Source organism: Bombina bombina, chromosome 2, assembly GCF_027579735.1.
Source record: "Bombina bombina isolate aBomBom1 chromosome 2, aBomBom1.pri, whole genome shotgun sequence".
Lineage (NCBI taxonomy): Eukaryota > Metazoa > Chordata > Amphibia > Anura > Bombinatoridae > Bombina > Bombina bombina.
In genome coordinates, this window is record NC_069500.1 from 864,983,051 (window position 1) to 865,004,073 (window position 21,023).

At 38.7% G+C, this 21,023-nt stretch overlaps 1 protein-coding gene across 1 annotated transcript in view; it reads left to right on the top strand.

Annotated features, from left to right (window-relative positions):
• The window catches only part of BMP2K (BMP2 inducible kinase), a 479,609-nt gene that overhangs the window by 113,985 nt on the left and 344,601 nt on the right, over positions 1–21,023 (top strand). The window lies entirely within an intron of this gene.

Genomic DNA, 21,023 nt, shown 5'->3' on the forward strand with positions numbered 1-21,023 from the left:
AAAATTGTCCGAATAGTCTCCATCTTGAACGATGGAACTCTTAGGAATTTGTTTAGGATCTTTAAGTCCAGGATTGGTCTGAAAGTTCCCTCTTTTTTGGGAACCACAAACAGATTTGAGTAAAACCCCTGTCCCTGTTCCGATCGTGGAACTGGATGGATTACTCCCATTAACAAGAGCTCTTGTACGCAGCGTAGAAACGCCTCTTTCTTTGTCTGGATTGTTGACAATCTTGACAGATGAAATCTCTCTCTTGGAGGAGAGTATTTGAAGTCCAGAAGGTATCCCTGAGATATTATCTCTAGCGCCCAGGGATCCTGAACATCTCTTGCCCAAGCCTGGGCGAAGAGAGAAAGTCTGCCCCCACTAGATCCGATCCCGGATCGGGGCCCTCAATTCATGCTGTTTTAGGGGCAGCAGCAGGTTTCCTAGTCTGCTTGCCCTTGTTCCAGGACTGGTTAGGTTTCCAGCCTTGTCTGTAGCGAGCAACAGCTCCTTCCTGTTTTGGTGCAGAGGAAGTTGATGCTGCTCCTGCTTTGAAATTACGAAAGGAACGAAAATTAGACTGTCTAGTCTTGGCTTTGGCTTTGTCCTGAGGCAGGGCATGGCCTTTACCTCCTGTAATGTCAGCGATAATCTCTTTCAACCCGGGCCCGAATAAGGTCTGCCCTTTGAAAGGTATATTAAGCAATTTAGACTTAGAAGTAACATCAGCTGACCAGGATTTTAGCCACAGCGCCCTGCGTGCCTGAATGGCGAATCCTGAATTCTTCGCCGTAAGTTTAGTAAGATGTACTACGGCCTCCGAAATGAATGAATTAGCTAGTTTAAGGACTCTAAGCCTGTCCGTAATGTCGTCCAGAGTAGCTGAACCAATGTTCTCTTCCAGAGACTCAATCCAGAATGCCGCTGCAGCCGTGATCGGCGCAATGCATGCAAGGGGTTGCAATATAAAACCTTGTTGAACAAACATTTTCTTAAGGTAACCCTCTAACTTTTTATCCATTGGATCTGAAAAAGCACAGCTATCCTCCACCGGGATAGTGGTACGCTTAGCTAAGGTAGAAACTGCTCCCTCCACCTTAGGGACCGTTTGCCATAAGTCCCTTGTGGCGTCTATTGGAAACATTTTTCTAAATATCGGAGGGGGTGAGAACGGCACACCGGGTCTATCCCACTCCTTAGTAACAATTTCAGTAAGTCTCTTAGGTATAGGAAAAACCTCAGTACTCGTCGGTACCGCAAAATATTTATCCAACCTACACATTTTCTCTGGTATTGCAACTGTGTTACAATCATTCAGAGCCGCTAACACCTCCCCTAGTAATACACGGAGGTTTTCCAGTTTAAATTTAAAATTTGAAATATCTGAATCCAGTCTGTTTGGATCAGAACCGTCACCCACAGAATGAAGTTCTCCGTCCTCATGTTCTGCCACCTGTGACGCAGTGTCTGACATGGCCCTAATATTATCAGCGCACTCTGTTCTCACCCCAGAGTGATCACGCTTACCTCTTAGTTCTGGTAATTTAGCCAAAACCTCAGTCATAACAGTAGCCATATCCTGTAATGTGATTTGTAATGGCCGCCCAGATGTACTCGGCGCTACAATATCACGCACCTCCCTCTGAGCGGGAGATGTAGGTACTGACACGTGAGGCGAGTTAGTCGGCATAACTCTCCCCTCGTTGTTTGGTGAAATTTGTTCAATTTGTACAGATTGACTTTTATTTAAAGTAGCATCAATACAGTTAGTACATAAATTTCTATTGGGCTCCACTTTGGCATTGCAACAAATGACACAGGTATCATCCTCTGAATCAGACATGTTTAACACACTAGCAAATAAACTTGCAACTTGGAAATACAATTCAATTAGAATAATATTAAAATGTACTGTGCCTTTAAGAAGCACAGAAGATCTATGACAGTTGAAAATTAATAAATTGAAACAGTTATAGCCTCAATCCTTGTAAACAACACAACTTTAGCAAAGGTTTAATCCCATTAGCAAAGATAACAAATTCTGAAAGCAGGAAACAAATTACAGAATAAACGTTTTTTATCTCAGTCAAACTATAATTCTCACAGCTCTGCTGAGAGAAATTACCTCCCTCAAAATAAGTTTTGAAGACCCCTGAGCTCTGTAGAGATGAACCGGATCATGCAGGGAATACAATGAGTTGCTGACTGAAATATTTGATGCATAGAAAAAGCGCCAAAAAACGGCCCCTCCCCCTCACACACAGCAGTGAGGGAGAACAGAAACTGTCAGAAAAACAGATTAAGCAACTGCCAAGTGGAAAAATAGTGCCCAAACATTTATTCACACAGTACCTCAGCAAATGAAAACGATTTTACATTCCAGCAAAAACGTTAAACATAATCTCTAGTTATTAAACAGCTTTATGTATTTCTTACAGTGTAATTCTAGTGAAGTACCATTCCCCAGAATACTGAAGTGTAAAGTATACATACATGACATTATATCGGTATGGCAGGATTTTCTCATCAATTCCATTGTCAGAAAATAAAAACTGATACATACCTCTATGCAGATTCATCTGCCCGCTGTCCCCTGATCTGAAGTTTACCTCACTCCTCAGATGGCCGAGAACAGCAATATGATCTTAACTACTCCGGCTAAAATCATAGCAAAACTCTGGTAGATTCTTCTTCAAACTCTGCCAGAGAGGTAATAACACACTCCGGTGCTATTTTAAAATAACAAACTTTTGATTGAAGATATAAAACTAAGTATAATCACCATAGTCCTCTCACACATCCTATCTAGTCGTTGGGTGCAAGAGAATGACTGGGAGTGACGTAGAGGGGAGGAGCTATATGCAGCTCTGCTGGGTGAATCCTCTTGCACTTCCTGTTGGGGAGGAGTAATATCCCAGAAGTAATGATGACCCGTGGACTGATCACACTTAACAGAAGAAATATATATATATATATATATATATATATATATATATATATATATATATATATATATATATATATATTGTATATATATCCTGTATTAGGCTACAATGTGTGATTTTGTAAAATTTTGGGATGATGGTGTGCCACAGGATTTTTTTATGTAAAAAAGTGTGCTACGGCAAGAAAAAGGTTGCAAATTACTGGTGTAAAAAACAAAACAAAAACAGCAAACGTATTACTTTGTTTTCTTGCAAAATGAGCACTTAGAAATTCTCTGTGTAGCCACTGCCCTCTGGGAGTTAAAAGAGCATACATGTAGGTAACTTAAGTTGCATTCTGTCCTCTTCTGGGCGTGGGCAAAGCTGACTGCCTGTTTCTCTTTCTCTTGCATTCACTAAACACTGAGCCAGCTCATATTACTCTAGAAGATTTATGACATCAAGCTAGATATGCCTTCTGTAGAGACCCCCGCCCCCTTGTAGGGCTGTGACAGGATGGAATGGACACTGCACACATTTAATTATAACAAAAAAAAAAGAAACAAATGGTATAGCACTACAATCAACAATGTAACACTGCTGCCATAGATTGCTAAAGACACGTGCAGGCTCCTAAGCTCCTATCAGCCTACCTAGGTTTATGCTTCAACAAGGGATACCAAAGAGAACAAAGCAAATTTAATAATAAAAAGTAAATTGGAAAGTTGTTTAAAATTGCATGCTCTATCAGAAACATGAATGTTACATTTTGACTATACTGTCCCTTTAATAATAATTTTTCAATCATGTTTTTAAACAAACAGACATATTTCTTTCTATTTTCCATCTAATAGCGAAATATAAATATATATTTATATATACACAATAATGTTCACACCTAAACTACCTAGTATGCCCACTGCTATTGCAAAGAATGATTTTTCTATCTTGATTGTCGATGCAAAACTGATAATCCACCTTAAGTAGGGTGACCATATTGCCGCTTTAAGAAGGGACACATGAAAAATACATATGTCAGGGTTCTTATACAAAACATTTATTTAAACAGCCCTGACATTTGTATTTTTCATATGTGTCCCTTTTTAAAGCGGCAATATGGTCACCCTAAAAGTGACAGTAAATTAAAGATGTTTTAAAGTTACTGGTATATTCTAAATGCTGTACAGAACTAAACTAAACCACTAATTTTTTTCACAGAAAAAAAAGAAAAAACTTTGTTAAAAAATATAAAGTCTTAAAGTATTTATTGCATGTTTTTCATTCTTCCTCATTAAATTTCCTTTTATGTAATGTAGTGACATATAGAGTGGTCTCACACAAAGCTCTATACGTAGTTGTAAATACGTGCTCCTGAAAGGTACAAACTTTGTGCATCGTAGTCAAAGGGATCACGCATGGGTTCAACTGATTACAGAGAAGTCGCATAGAAAACAGCGTCATTGTTGCCGATTGTGTGCCAGTGAAAAATGTCACCATCAGAAGAAAGAAAAGACTTGAACGGGGAGGGAGGGGGGCGTTGGCAGATAAGCAGTAAATTAAAAAGATAAGGAATATAGTACATATTATAAATAGCATTAACATTAAAAAAAAAATTCTGTCAGACTGTAAAAAAAAAAAAAAAAAGCAAACGCGCACTCTTTACCGTCACTTTAAAAGCGCAAATGAGCGGAGACAAGATGATGAAGGGGAAAAGTAAACATAAAGTAAGATAATTGTATTAACCCAAGCCTTCCTGGCTTGGGTTAACACACATATAACTCCAGGTAATCCTAACTGACCTTATTTTGGAGTTTTAGTTATTATACTAATACATTTACTGCCAGTGGACGAGTAGGACTTAAAGGGACAGTCTAGTCAACATTGAACTTTCATGATTCAGATAGGCAATGCAATTTTAAACAACTTTCCAATTTACTTTTATCATCAAATTTGCTTTGTTCTCTTGGTATTCTTTGTTGAAAGCTAAACCTAGGTAGGCTCATATGCTGATTTCTAAGGATCTCAGTGCATTTCACAGCTAGACACACTAGTTCATATGTGCTATATAGATAACATTGTGCTCACTCCTGTGTTACTTATTAGACAACACTGATTGGCGAACTGAGATAAGGGGCAGTCAGCAGAAGCTTAGATACAAGGTAATCACAGTGGTAAACCGTATATTACTATAACAGTGTTGGTTATGCAAAACTAGGGAACGGGTAATAAAGGGATTAGCTGTCTTTTTAAACAATAATAATTCTGGAAAAGACTTACCCTTTAATGCTTGAAAGCCTTATATTGTAGCACATTACTAAATACAGTAATCATAAACTGAACAACTGGTCACAGTTTAAAAAAAATAATAAAAAAAAATAAAATTAAATAAATATTGCATTGAGTAATGCAATATTTTTTTTTTTTTTTTTTTTTATTATTATTAAACTGTGACTTTATTCCTTCTTTACTAAAGAGACACAGGACATATTTTTGGTATCTTAACAAATATTTATGCATTGAAATTCTATTAAATAATAGGGCTTCGCGTTGCATTGTGGTACATCAGCTGTGCTACCAAAGTATAGCTACTCATACGGACTGTATACAGTAGTTGCATTTACATAATTTACCCGCAGATATGTAGAAGGTTGCATTGTTGATGATGTGTTTTTGTTTTTTTAAAGCAACCAAACAAATATAGATAATTTCCTCTAGACATCTGTGACTTTTTGCCATGTTTAGCCAGGTATTCAAATTCTATGGTTGGTTTTATATAGTTTAATTGTAAATCAATTTTGTTTTATTATTTAGTTGGAAGGCAAGTTTTTTTTTTTTTTTTTTTTTTGGTAAATTAGGCAACTTTCCAAGCACTAAACTAATTAATGTCATTGCTTGAGTGAAGATTTTTTTTTTTTTTAAATAGTTTTCTTTGGTATTGTATGTTTGCAGCTAAAGGCAATTCTTGAAGATTTTCTGTTTGGCATGCTCTTGAAATTGCCAATTTCAGCTCAGAACTATGTGCTAGAAGTGTACAAAAATACTTGAAGAAACTCAATATGAACTGCTTCAAAGCACAAGATGAAAGTAACCTCACAAAGCAACTCTGTAATCCATAATGCACAAACTTTAGTATTTTTTGTTGTTGTTTTTTTGCCAGATCAGAGAGCAAATGTTTTTTTAACAGAATTGTTCAAAATATAAATATGTGCTTACATTTAAGAAACTTCATTTAAAGGGACACTGTAGTGGAAGTATAATATTTGCACTTGTACTTACTCTGAATTTCAAATGAGTAGATTTATTTCTGACAAATTTCAAAGTTGGTTAATTTTGCCCTGTGCATCATGTGACAGCAGCCATCAGCCAATCACAAAATGTGAATATGTATATACTGTGCTTATAAAAAAATGTTACATTTTTATAATGGAAGTAGTAAATTGGAAAGTTGTTTGCAATTGCATGCTCTATCTGAATTATGCAAGTTTCATTTTGACTTTAGCGTCCTTCTAAGGAGAAACAAATTATTAAAATTATGCAGATATATCTTTTTAATTAGCTGCCGTTATCCGTTTAGTTACTTCTGAGTTTCTCTCTTGCGATGCTTAAAAGTTCCCTTGAGCTAAGCATCTGTTGTTGCTAAGTGACACTAATAATCTAGATTATGGTTTATCTTTCCTACCTATTATGTACAAAAAACTAAATTATATATATATATATATATATATATATATATATATATATATATATATATATATATGCGCATCATTAAAGGGACACTGAACCCAAATTTTTTTTCTTTCGTGATTCAGATAGAGCATGACATTTTAAGAAACTTTCTAATTTACTCCTATTATCAAATTTTCTTCATTTTCTTGGTATCTTTATTTGAAATGCAAGAATGTAAGTTTAGATGCCGGCCCATTTTTGGTGAGCATCCTGGGTTGTTCTTGGTGATTGGTGGATAAATTCATCCACCAATAAAAAAAAAGTGCTCTCCAGAGTACTGAGCCAAAATAAAACTTAAATGCCTTCTCTTTCAAATAAAGATAGCAAAAAAACAAAGAAAAATTGATAATAGGAGTAAATTAGAAAGTTTCTTAAAATTGCATGCTCTATCTGAATCACAAAAGAAAATTTTTGGGTCCAGTGTCCCTTTAATGTTAAAATGACGTTTTCACTAATTAGAGCATGCAATTTTTAAAAGGACAGTAACAATTAAACTTCCATGATTCAGCTAGAGCATGCCATTTTAAGAGACCTTTCTAATTTACTTCTATTCTCAAATTTTGCACAAACTTTTTATATGCACACTTTGAGGCACCAGCCCCATATACTGAGCATATGCACAAGTTCAGTGTTTACGTATAATAGTGTGTGATTGGCTGATGGCTTTCACATGATACAGGGGGGGGCGACATATAAGAAAAATAATAAATGTCAGAAAAAAATATTCTGCTTATTTGAAATTCAGAGTAAGTGTTATTGCATTGTCTTTTTATGCACATGTTAATTATGTACGTCTACTGTATTTAATGGTCCTTAAAACTATAATGGTCCTTTGAGTTTATTAACCCTTTCGTGTCAGGGCTAAAGTGCCTACATCGGAACAACTGTTCCGATGTAGACAAATTGGAACCACCGTGCACACGATCGCGAGATTTCAATTGTTGGATCACGTCTGGGGGGCGTCCCTACAACCCTAGGAACGCCCTCCAGACCGCAATCAAATCCTGAAAGCACAGAAGGCTTCAGGACAGCTGTTAGCTATGACGTTCTATTCCGTCATAACGGCTTTAAAGCCCAGTCTAATTATGACGGAATAGAACGGCATAACGGCTTTAAAAGGTTAAAAACAATATACATATCTGTTTTTTGTTTTGTTTACTTGCTTCAAACTGCTGTATAAGGAGTTATGTTGATCAGATACCTTTTATGGCTATAGTGTTGATGGGATGAGGCAGAGTTTTAGATATTACAGTTAATGTTTTTGCTATTGCACTTTATTATCTAGAACATTGCAGTTATATATTACACATAGCAAGAAATATATATGTAACATCCTGTTTAGCAAGCTTATCCCCAGAGAGGGAAGAAATAAGCCAATCTTTGAGAATAAAGTCTGTCTCATGCATCTGTGTAGCTGAGAGTAAAATGTAAAGGTAACATAGCATGATATTCTGTGGGTGCCATAAATGTTAAAGAAACACTAAATACAATTCATGCACCTCCCTCTAATCATGTGGTGCTGCCATTTTGAACGTAGGTTACACTGTAGGTAGGGTTACCAAAATGCCGCTTTAAAAAGGGACACATGAAAAATATATATGTCAGGGCTGTTTTAAGAAATGTTTTGTATAAGAACCCTGATATGTATTTCTCCAACATAGGTGTGTCCGGTCCACGGCGTCATCCTTACTTGTGGGATATTCTCTTCCCCAACAGGAAATGGCAAAGAGCCCAGCAAAGCTGGTCACATGATCCCTCCTAGGCTCCGCCTACCCCAGTCATTCTCTTTGCCGTTGTACAGGCAACATCTCCACGGAGATGGCTTAGAGTTTTTTAGTGTTTAACTGTAGTTTTTATTATTCAATCAAGAGTTTGTTATTTTAAAATAGTGCTGGTATGTACTATTTACTCTGAAACAGAAAAGAGATGAAGATTTCTGTTTGTAAGAGGAAAATGATTTTAGCAACCGTTACTAAAATCGATGGCTGTTCCACACAGGACTGTTGAGAGGAATTAACTTCAGTTGGGGGAACAGTGAGCAGACTTTTGCTGCTTGAGGTATGACACATTCTAACAAGACGATGTAATGCTGGAAGCTGTCATTTTCCCTATGGGATCCGGTAAGCCATTTTTATTACAGACAGTAAATAAGGGCTTCACAAGGGCTTTTTAAGACTGTAGACATTTTCTGGGCTAAATCGATTTATATATAAACATATTTTATACTCCATAGCCTTGAGGAATTATTTTAATCTTGGGAATTTTGTAAAATAACCGGCAGGCACTGTATTGGACACCTTATTCTCTAGGGGCTTTCCCTAATCATAGGCAGAGTCTCATTTTCGCGCCGGTATTGCGCACTTGTTTTTGAGAAGCATGACATGCAGATGCATGTGTGAGGAGCTCTGATACATAGAAAAGACTTTCTGAAGGCGTCATTTGGTATCGTATTCCCCTTTGGGCTTGGTTGGGTCTCAGCAAAGCAGATACCAGGGACTGTAAAGGGGTTAAATATAAAAACGGCTCCGGTTCCGTTATTTTAAGGGTTAAAGCTTCCAAATTTGGTGTGCAATACTTTTAAGGCTTTAAGACACTGTGGTGAAATTTTGGTGAATTTTGAACAATTCCTTCATACTTTTTCGCAATTGCAGTAATAAAGTGTGTTCAGTTTAAAATTTAAAGTGACAGTAACGGTTTTATTTTAAAACGTTTTTTGTACTTTGTTATCAAGTTTATGCCTGTTTAACATGTCTGAACTGCCAGATAGACTGTGTTCTGAATGTGGGGAAGCCAAAGTTCCTTCTCATTTAAATAGATGTGATTTATGTGACACAAAATTTAGAGAAAATGATGCCCAAGATGATTCCTCAAGTGAGGGGAGTAAGCATGGTACTGCATCATCCCCTCCTTCGTCTACACCAGTCTTGCCCACACAGGAGGCCCCTAGTACATCTAGCGCGCCAATACTCCTTACTATGCAACAATTAACGGCTGTAATGGATAATTCTATCAAAAACATTTTAGCCAAAATGCCCACTTATCAGCGAAAGCGCGACTGCTCTGTTTTAGAAAATACTGAAGAGCATGAGGACGCTGATGATATTGTTTCTGAAGGGCCCCTACACCAGTCTGAGGGGGCCAGGGAGGTTTTGTCTGAGGGAGAAATTTCAGATTCAGGGAAAATTTCTCAACAAGCTGAACCTGATGTGATTACATTTAAATTTAAGTTGGAACATCTCCGCGCTCTGCTTAAGGAGGTGTTATCCACTCTGGATGATTGTGAGAATTTGGTCATCCCAGAGAAACTATGTAAAATGGACAAGTTCCTAGAGGTCCCGGGGCCCCCCGAAGCTTTTCCTATACCCAAGCGGGTGGCGGACATTGTAAATAAAGAATGGGAAAGGCCCGGTATACCTTTCGTCCCTCCCCCCATATTTAAAAAATTGTTTCCTATGGTCGACCCCAGAAAGGACTTATGGCAGACAGTCCCCAAGGTCGAGGGGGCGGTTTCTACTCTAAACAAACGCACCACTATACCCATAGAAGATAGTTGTGCTTTCAAAGATCCTATGGATAAAAAATTAGAAGGTTTGCTTAAAAAGATGTTTGTTCAGCAAGGTTACCTTCTACAACCAATTTCATGCATTGTCCCTGTCACTACAGCCGCGTGTTTCTGGTTCGATGAGCTAGAAAAGGCGATCACTAGTAATTCTCCTTCTTATGAGGAGATTATGGACAGAATCCGTGCTCTCAAATTGGCTAATTCTTTCACCCTAGACGCCACTTTGCAATTGGCTAGGTTAGCGGCGAAAAATTCTGGGTTTGCTATTGTGGCGCGCAGAGCGCTTTGGTTAAAATCTTGGTCAGCGGATGCGTCTTCCAAGAACAAATTGCTTAACATTCCTTTCAAGGGGAAAACGCTGTTTGGCCCTGACTTGAAAGAGATTATCTCTGATATCACTGGGGGCAAGGGCCACGCCCTTCCTCAGGATAGGTCTTTCAAGGCCAAAAATAAACCTAATTTTCGTCCCTTTCGTAGAAACGGACCAGCCCCAAGTGCTACGTCCTCTAAGCAAGAGGGTAATACTTCTCAAGCCAAGCCAGCCTGGAGACCAATGCAAGGCTGGAACAAGGGAAAGCAGGCCAAGAAACCTGCCACTGCTACCAAGACAGCATGAGATGTTGGCCCCCGATCCGGGACCGGATCTGGTGGGGGGCAGACTCTCTCTCTTCGCTCAGGCTTGGGCAAGAGATGTTCTGGATCCTTGGGCGCTAGAAATAGTCTCCCAAGGTTATCTTCTGGAATTCAAGGGGCTTCCCCCAAGGGGGAGGTTCCACAGGTCTCAATTGTCTTCAGACCACATTAAAAAACAGGCATTCTTACATTGTGTAGAAGACCTGTTAAAAATGGGAGTGATTCATCCTGTTCCATTAGGAGAACAAGGGATGGGGTTCTACTCCAATCTGTTTGTAGTTCCCAAAAGAGAGGGAACGTTCAGACCAATCTTAGATCTCAAGATCCTAAACAAGTTCTCAAGGTTCCATCGTTCAAAATGGAAACCATTCGAACAATTCTTCCTTCCATCCAGGAAGGTCAATTCATGACCACGGTGGATTTAAAGGATGCGTATCTACATATTCCTATCCACAAGGAACATCATCGGTTCCTAAGGTTCGCATTCCTGGACAAGCATTACCAGTTCGTGGCACTTCCGTTCGGATTAGCCACTGCTCCAAGGATTTTCACAAAGGTACTAGGGTCCCTTCTAGCGGTGCTAAGACCAAGGGGCATTGCAGTAGTACCTTACTTGGACGACATTCTGATTCAAGCGTCGTCCCTTCCTCTAGCAAAGGCTCACACGGACATTGTCCTGGCCTTTCTCAGATCTCACGGATGGAAAGTGAACGTAGAAAAGAGTTCTCTATCTCCGTCAACGAGGGTTCCCTTCTTGGGAACAATAATAGACTCCTTAGAAATGAGGATTTTTCTGACAGAGGCCAGAAAAACAAAACTTCTAAACTCTTGTCAAATACTTCATTCCGTTCCTCTTCCTTCCATAGCGCAGTGCATGGAAGTAATAGGTTTGATGGTAGCGGCAATGGACATAGTTCCTTTTGCGCGCATTCATCTAAGACCATTACAACTGTGCATGCTCAGTCAGTGGAATGGGGACTATACAGACTTGTCTCCGACGATACAAGTAAATCAGAGGACCAGAGATTCACTCCGTTGGTGGCTGTCCCTGGACAACCTGTCACAGGGGATGAGCTTCCGCAGACCAGAGTGGGTCATTGTCACGACCGACGCCAGTCTGATGGGCTGGGGCGCGGTCTGGGGACCCCTGAAAGCTCAGGGTCTTTGGTCTCGGGAAGAATCTCTTCTACCGATAAATATTCTGGAACTGAGAGCGATACTCAATGCTCTCAAGGCTTGGCCTCAGCTAGCAAAGGCCAAGTTCATACGGTTTCAATCAGACAACATGACGACTGTTGCGTACATCAACCATCAGGGGGGAACAAGGAGTTCCCTGGCGATGGAAGAAGTGACCAAAATCATTCAATGGGCGGAGACTCACTCCTGCCACTTGTCTGCTATCCACATCCCAGGAGTGGAAAATTGGGAAGCGGATTTTCTGAGTCGTCAGACATTACATCCGGGGGAGTGGGAACTCCATCCGGAAATCTTTGCCCAAATTACTCAACTGTGGGGCATTCCAGACATGGATCTGATGGCCTCTCGTCAGAACTTCAAGGTTCCTTGCTACATGTCCAGATCCAGGGATCCCAAGGCGACTCTAGTAGATGCACTAGTAGCACCTTGGACCTTCAAACTAGCTTATGTATTCCCGCCGTTTCCTCTCATCCCCAGGCTGGTAGCCAGGATCAATCAGGAGAGGGCATCGGTGATCTTGATAGCTCCTGCGTGGCCACGCAGGACTTGGTATGCAGACCTGGTGAATATGTCATCGGCTCCACCATGGAAGCTACCTTTGAGACGAGACCTTCTTGTTCAAGGTCCGTTCGAACATCCGAATCTGGTCTCACTCCAACTGACTGCTTGGAGATTGAACGCTTGATCTTATCAAAGCGAGGGTTCTCAGATTCTGTTATTGATACTCTTGTTCAGGCCAGAAAGCCTGTAACTAGAAAAATTTACCACAAAATATGGAAAAAATATATCTGTTGGTGTGAATCTAAAGGATTCCCTTGGGACAAGGTAAAAATTCCTAAGATTCTATCCTTTCTTCAAGAAGGATTGGAGAAAGGATTATCTGCAAGTTCCTTGAAGGGACAGATTTCTGCCTTGTCTGTGTTACTTCACAAAAAGCTGGCAGCTGTGCCAGATGTTCAAGCCTTTGTTCAGGCTCTGGTTAGAATCAAGCCTGTTTACAAACCTTTGACTCCTCCTTGGAGTCTCAATTTAGTTCTTTCAGTTCTTCAGGGGGTTCCGTTTGAACCCTTACATTCCGTTGATATTAAGTTATTATCTTGGAAAGTTTTGTTTTTGGTTGCAATTTCTTCTGCTAGAAGAGTTTCAGAATTATCGGCTCTGCAGTGTTCTCCTCCTTATCTGGTGTTCCATGCAGATAAGGTGGTTTTACGTACTAAACCTGGTTTTCTTCCGAAAGTTGTTTCTAACAAAAACATTAACCAGGAGATAGTCGTGCCTTCTTTGTGTCCGAATCCAGTTTCAAAGAAGGAACGTTTGTTGCACAATTTGGATGTTGTTCGCGCTCTAAAATTCTATTTAGATGCTACAAAGGATTTTAGACAAACATCTTCCTTGTTTGTTGTTTATTCTGGTAAAAGGAGAGGTCAAAAAGCAACTTCTACCTCTCTCTCTTTTTGGATTAAAAGCATCATCAGATTGGCTTATGAGACTGCCGGACGGCAGCCTCCTGAAAGAATCACAGCCTATTCCACTAGGGCTGTGGCTTCCACATGGGCCTTCAAGAACGAGGCTTCTGTTGATCAGATATGTAAGGCAGCGACTTGGTCTTCACTGCACACTTTTACCAAATTTTACAAGTTTGATACTTTTGCTTCTTCTGAGGCTATTTTTGGGAGAAAGGTTTTGCAAGCCGTGGTGCCTTCCATTTAGGTGACCTGATTTGCTCCCTCCCTTCATCCGTGTCCTAAAGCTTTGGTATTGGTTCCCACAAGTAAGGATGACGCCGTGGACCGGACACACCTATGTTGGAGAAAACAGAATTTATGTTTACCTGATAAATTACTTTCTCCAACGGTGTGTCCGGTCCACGGCCCGCCCTGGTTTTTTAATCAGGTTTGATAATTTATTTTCTTTAACTACAGTCACCACGGTATCATATGGTTTCTCCTATGCAAATATTCCTCCTTTACGTCGGTCGAATGACTGGGGTAGGCGGAGCCTAGGAGGGATCATGTGACCAGCTTTGCTGGGCTCTTTGCCATTTCCTGTTGGGGAAGAGAATATCCCACAAGTAAGGATGACGCCGTGGACCGGACACACCGTTGGAGAAAGTAATTTATCAGGTAAACATAAATTCTGTTTTTTCATATGTTTCTCTTTTTAAAGCGGCAATATGTTAACCCTAACTGTAGGTATGTGAAGGAGAGTTACTGCACATATGCAAACACATCAGCACTGGAATGTAGCGAAAGACAGCTTTCAACATGGCGGCTCCCATGACTAGAGCGAGGCGGGAATAACCTCAATACTATGCTTACAGAATGTATTTAGTGTTTAATGTCCTTTTAAGTAGGGGGTAGTACTGTGGACAATTGAATGCTCAGGAAAGCACCTGGAAAGGCAACTAGTGTTAAACTTGTTTCAGACAAGAGCGTGCAATATTAAAAGTTTTTCTAATTTACATCAACTATCAAAATGTATTCATTCTCTTGGGATTGATTGTTGAAAAGCATACCCCGCAATGTGCTAGTGAGAGCTAGCTGGTGATTGGTGGCTATACACATAGGCCTTGTCAATGGTTCACCAAATATGTTCAGCTAGGTCCCAGCAGTGCATTGGTACTCTGTAGCTGATTTGAACTATGTGTTTAACGAATTTGAAGGGGTTAAACAAATATATGTATGCAAGCAACAGTAGCACATATACAAGCAACAGTTCAATAATAACATACTCAAGCACATAAGATCATTTTCTTTATACTTGTTGCAAATTATCTGTGTCACTGCTTCAAAAGGGTTAAATCCACTGCTAAACTGCTGTCAGGAAGCACAGTGTATTGCTGCTCCTAAATTAAACACATCCAGTGAGCAAACTAAGAGCGCAAACACACATAAGCCTCAGTCACCAGTCATATCCTGCTAATTCATGGCACCGGATCAGGCACAAGTTTAACTATGTATATAACTTACAACATGCTGTGGGGTCAATTACATACAACAAACATTTATTTATTTGTTAGAACCTTTTATTATTGCAATAGAATAACCCTTATATCAAAGCTGGGTATAAGCAGCTGTAACATTTATCTAGCATATGTTATTGCATCAGACATTCTGAATTAAAGGGACATTCCAGCCAACATTGGAATCCACATGGATGAATTTCATTTTTAAATAAAATCATTTTTGTAGTATACATGCATTAGCAAAAATGCTTCTAATAAAAGCTATAGCTGTTTCAAAAGTGTATTTAAGTATGCACCGTGCACCAGCATTTTAATCACAGCACTTGCTCAGAGAGTTTAAGGTGCTTGTACCATGACTGATGTGATTACAAGCCCCACTGACACTCTTGACAGCTGCAATATTTAAAATGCAGGTGCTCTGAGAATATGCTACATTTTCCGAAGGCATCACATTATCTGCTTTTAATGAACAAAAAAATAAATGTTAGTCTTATGTCCCTTTAAGACACATTATCACTGTGCATCAAGTTGTTGAAGAAATATAGAATAATAATTTTGGATTTCTTACAAATCACTCCCCTCTGTATTATAATATTGCCTTAAAACAAAGTCCTACACATATAAGGATGTGTGTTCTTACCAAATCTGCTGCCTGAGTCTATTACATTTTTTATACATAGGGCTAGATTTATGCCATTGCACACAAGCGCAATTTTGCGCTCGCATGCAATCCCGCCCCCTGCCCGCGCACAGCCAATCACGCGCGGGCAGGAGCTGTCAATCTCCTCGGTCTGACTAGACCGAGGAGATTGAATTTCGCCACAATAGAGGTGGCGAAGAAGTTAGGGAAGCGGCGGTCTGGTGACCGCTACTTGATAAATGACGGCGAGCAAGTTCTTGTGAGAACTTGCAGCCGTAGGGGTTTAATAAATTTAGCCCATAGTGTTATAGCTGGTATTTACAATCACTCCTGGATCATTTTCTTTTGGGATAGGAGAGCAATAGCGGTGATTAATACTGCATATACTGTGCAGTGATAAACTTTTCGAAAAGGCCGAATTTCAGGGTCGCTATATCCTTGTATGTTTATTACAGAAAGAGGTTATTAAAAACAGATGTTGTCTTTCATGTGCACTCTATAAAACATTAACCCCTCTGGCAGGGATTTATTTATACAATATTTACGCATTACATATACAATCGTTTTCATCTGTGCTAATCTTTTTTTTTTTTTGCCTGGCAAAGATAAACATTATCAAATGAATGATCTCAAAAGTTTGGAAGTACAGATTCTTATTTATTTTTAAAGGGACTCAAAAAGTGGATTTTGAAAATAAAAAACAAACCCTTCCCACCCCCACAAATATAATTTAATATAGAGAAATACTGTACATATAAGGCATTTATTTCTGTTATCCTTGTGAAAGAGCGGCATCTAAATAGGCTGATTTTTTTTTTTTTTTGCATGAAAGTACTTTTTTGTAATCCTGACTAATGCTGATTGGCTGATAAGAATTTCCTGCTAGTTAGTGCTCATTGGTTGACATACGCACAACTGATACAACTGATATTGGCATTTTTTTTGTTTTCTTTTTGTATTTTAAAGTGAATGTCAAGTTTGATGAATCAGTGGCCGGTTTTTAAAAATCCTATTAAAAACAGGGCCACTTTCATTCATCAAACTTTACATTTCACTCGTTTTGTTAAAATACTTTTTAATACCTTTTAATCTTGAAAGCTGCTCCAGCGATTCCCCCTGCTGCCGCTCGTCACTTCATACGTCAGCAATGACGAATGCGGCATCCTCCAATCACGGCTCCCCCCCAGGGGAATCATTGCCTGAGGCAACGCCGTGATTGGAGGAAGCCGGATTCGTCATTTTTTGACATATGAAAAGGCTTTGCGACAGGCGGGGTAAGCGCTGGAGCGGCTTTCAAGATTAAAATGTAAGTATTTTTACAAAACTAGTGAAATGTAAAGTTTGATTAATAAAAGTGTCCCTGTTTTTAATAGGATTTTTAAAAACCGGGCACTAATTCATCAAACTTGACATTCACTTTAAACAACTTTTATTCAGACAATAAAAATGTCAGATTGTTTAATTGTTAGTTTTTTTTTCATATGGATAATATAACATTTTAGTTTTCTGAAGTACAATGTCCTTTAAAAATGTATAATTTGTGTCAGATTGAGGTTCTCACTACATTCATAATGCTGAATGCTACATATGTACTTTACCTGCAAATTTATACTGCAGTGCCTCGCCATTAACCCTTTTTCCGAATTGTACAGCTCTAACTCCCCCCACACAATTCTTTCTATGGCTGTATCTATATCCACCTTTGATTTGGTCGAATGCAATCTTTTTTTGAAGATTAATTTTATCAGGAGATACAGCCATTTAATGGTGAAAAAAATTGCCCCATAGCAAAATAGTAAGTATAATTCTGCGCATCTGCTTAAAGGGACATAATACTTATATGCTAAATCACTTGAAACTGATGCAGTATAACTGTAAAAAGCTGACCGGAAAATATCACCTGAGCATCTCTATGTAAAAAAGGAAGATATTTTACCTCACAATTTCCTCAGCTCAGCAGAGTAAGTTCTGTGTAAAAAGTTATACTCAGCTGCTGCCCAGCTGCAGGTAAAAAAATAAAATGAAGAAATGAACAGCAGCCAATCAACATCAGCAGTGCTGAGGTCATTAACTCTTTTACTGTGATCTCATGAGATTTCACTTCTCTCTCATGGAATTTCATAGTAAACTTCCTTAAACTGAATAGGGAAATAACATGAGTGTGCACGGAAGCTCACTCCCTTAGCTGTCCCGGGACAGACTTACTGATTTGCTGCTTAGAAGTCCTTTAGTGGCTACTGAGGAATTTTTGAGGTAACATTTCTTTCTTTTTTATATAGAGATGTTCAGGTGATATTTTCTAGTTAGTTTTTTACAGCTATGCTGCATCACTTTCAAGTGTTTCAACATTTGGGTATCATGGCCCTTTAAGATGCAGTCTTAATGCAGACCCAAAGGGTCACCTCTTTATTGAGGCTTGTTTCATTGTTAATGCAGATGTTGCCTATGCCCCCCTTACTTATCTTCCCAAATGTGCATTTAGGGCTCCATTTTTCATTTAATGGGCAGGTAGGGGACCTGTCTACACGTATTTGTGACAAGCAGGCAGCAGACACCGTTGCATGTTTGAGGCATGAGCTATGCATAAAGCATCCCTAAGAATGGATTAAAGGGACATGAAACCTAATTTTTTTTTCTTAATTTAGATAAACTTTTCAGTTTACTTTTGTTATTACATTTGCTTTATTTTCTTGATATCCTTTGTTGAAAGTGCATCAATGCACTACAGGCATTTATGTAAAACTACTAAAGATCTTTTGGTTCCTTCAAACTCCAGAGCCCGACATCTCACCAACCTCTTATATTTGTGTTACATTGGCTTTGTTATATGAAGGTCAAGACATTTTACTTTTATCCAAGCTAAACAAATATTTATTAAATGTAATCTTATTTTAACAGGAAATACCTTCCATATTATTTTTTCTGGGATTACAAAAAAACAAGTGCATGCCACAGAATCAAGTAGTTTCTGAGGACCCTCGAGGTAAATACATATTTGTGATTCTTTTTAAATCCTTGTTGGCTGAATTAACTTTGATCTGTTTTATATGCACTTTTAAAGTCTTTAAAGGAACATTACTATCTAACAATTTGTGAGACAATTATAAGCAGCTATTGCACATAGCTGCCAATCTCTGGTGGTTTTCTGCTTTGGAGCAGCAATTTGAACCAATGAGAAGCAGCCATCGCACATAGCTGCCAATCTCTGGTGGTTTTCTGCTCTGGAGCTGCAATATGAACCAATGAGAAGCAGCCATCACATACAGCTGCCAATCTCTGGTGGTTTTCTGTCCTGGAGCTGCAATATAAACCAATGAGAAGCAGCCATCACACATAGCTGCCAATCTCTGGTGGTTTTCTGCCCTGGAGCTGCAATATAAACCAATGAGAAGCAGCCATCACACATAGCTGCCAATCTCTGGTGGTTTTCTGCTCTGGAGATGCAATGTGAACCAATGAGAAGCAGCCATCACACATAGCTGCCAATCTCTGGCGGTTTTCTGCTCTGGAGATGCAATGCTTGTTGTTTCCGAGTGGGACTTTTCTTATGCTCTTAACTCCTTTGCAAGATTTAAACACATAGAGCTAGGTTACGAGTGAAGCACTATCGTTAGCGCAAGGAATTAAACGCAATTGTGAGATTACAATGTTTTTTACACTCAAATACATTTAAATTATTGCAAATTAGTTTACGCAAAGGAGCTGTAATTTACGATCTATGGGTGGCTATGTACGCTCTTATTACAAGATGAAAGTAAATGCCATTTCTTAAACGCAAACGCTTAAAGTTTTTACGCAACCTGAAAGTTTGCATTAAGAATTTGGCCAGAGGACACAGTTGCACTAAACTTCACTATTAACACCTAAATCACCACAACCCCATTGCAAAGTACCCCACTACACTATTAACCACTAAACTGCCACAACCCCCTTGCAAAGTACCCTACTACGTCACAACCCCCATTGCAAAATATCCATCTATGCTATTAACTCCTAAACCGCCACAACCCCCATCTCAAAATACCCACTAATCTCTAAACCCCCTAAGCAGATAACCCCCCTAGCACCCCTAAATTACCAAAATAAAACTAATAGTACCTTAAAAAAAAAAACAAAAAAAACTAACATTACATTTAAAGGGACATGAAACATAAACCTTTTCTTTCATAATTCAGATAGAACATGCATTTTTAAACAACTTTCCAATTTACTTCTATTATCAATTTTGCTTCATTCTGTTGGTATCTTTTGCATTAAATAAGCAGCAATGCACTCCTGGCAGCTATCTGAAAACATTTGTAAGCCAATCAGCAGCAAGCTCCCGGTTCTTGAGAGTATCTAGATATGCTTTTCAACAAAACATACTAAGAGAATGAAGCACGTTAGATGATAGAAGTAAATTTGATTTTTAAAAACTATATTCTCTATCGGAATCATGAAAGAAAATGTTGGGTTTCATGTTCCTTTAAAGGGACATGCAACCCAAAAATTTTCTTTCATGATTCAGATAGAGCATACAATTTTAAACAACATTCCAATTTACTTCTATTATCTAATTTGCTTCATTCTTTAGATAAACTTTGTTGAAGAAATAGCAATGCACATGGGTGAACCAACCTCACAAAGCATCTATGTGCAGCTATTTAGATATGCTTTTCAACAAAGGATATCAAGAGAATTAAGTAAATTAGATAGTAGAAGTAAATTGGAAAGTTGTTTAAAATTGCATGTTCTTTCTAAATCATGTTTCATGTCCCTTTAAAAAAACAAAAAACAAAACAACCTAACATTACATTGAAAAAACTAATAGTACCTTAAAAAAAACTACCATTACAGAAAAAACAAACAAATTACCAAAAAAAAAAAAAAGTTAAGCCAATTCTATAACTAAAGCCCCACTTAAGAAGAAAAAAACCCCCACCCAAAAATAAAAAACCCCCATAACAACACCTTAGAAGGGCTTTTTTATAATGCATTGCCCTAAAGTGATTAAGCTATTTTTCACAAAAAAATACTACCCCATTCTACAATAAAAGTAACAACCCCCCAATAAAAAAAATAAAACGCTGTTTAGAGGTTAATAGTATAGTGGGTTAGTTTGCGATGGGCTATGTGGCAGTTTAAGGGTTTTTAAAGTAGGGGGCTTACGGCGATTGGGGTTAGCACACGCTTATTGGTGTTAGATTTCTTTCCACTTTTCTCGTTCCATTGAAGTCTATGGGGAAGTACGTTAACGCGGTCACAATATTCTAACTTTGACTCTCTTAACTTGTAATACGCGCTGTACCCAACGCGTGTAAAGAGCCAAAGTTGAGCAGAGTTGACGTGCGATTGGGAGCGATAAATATGTGTTTGGGAGCCCTTAGTGTATAAATATGACCCCAAAGGCTT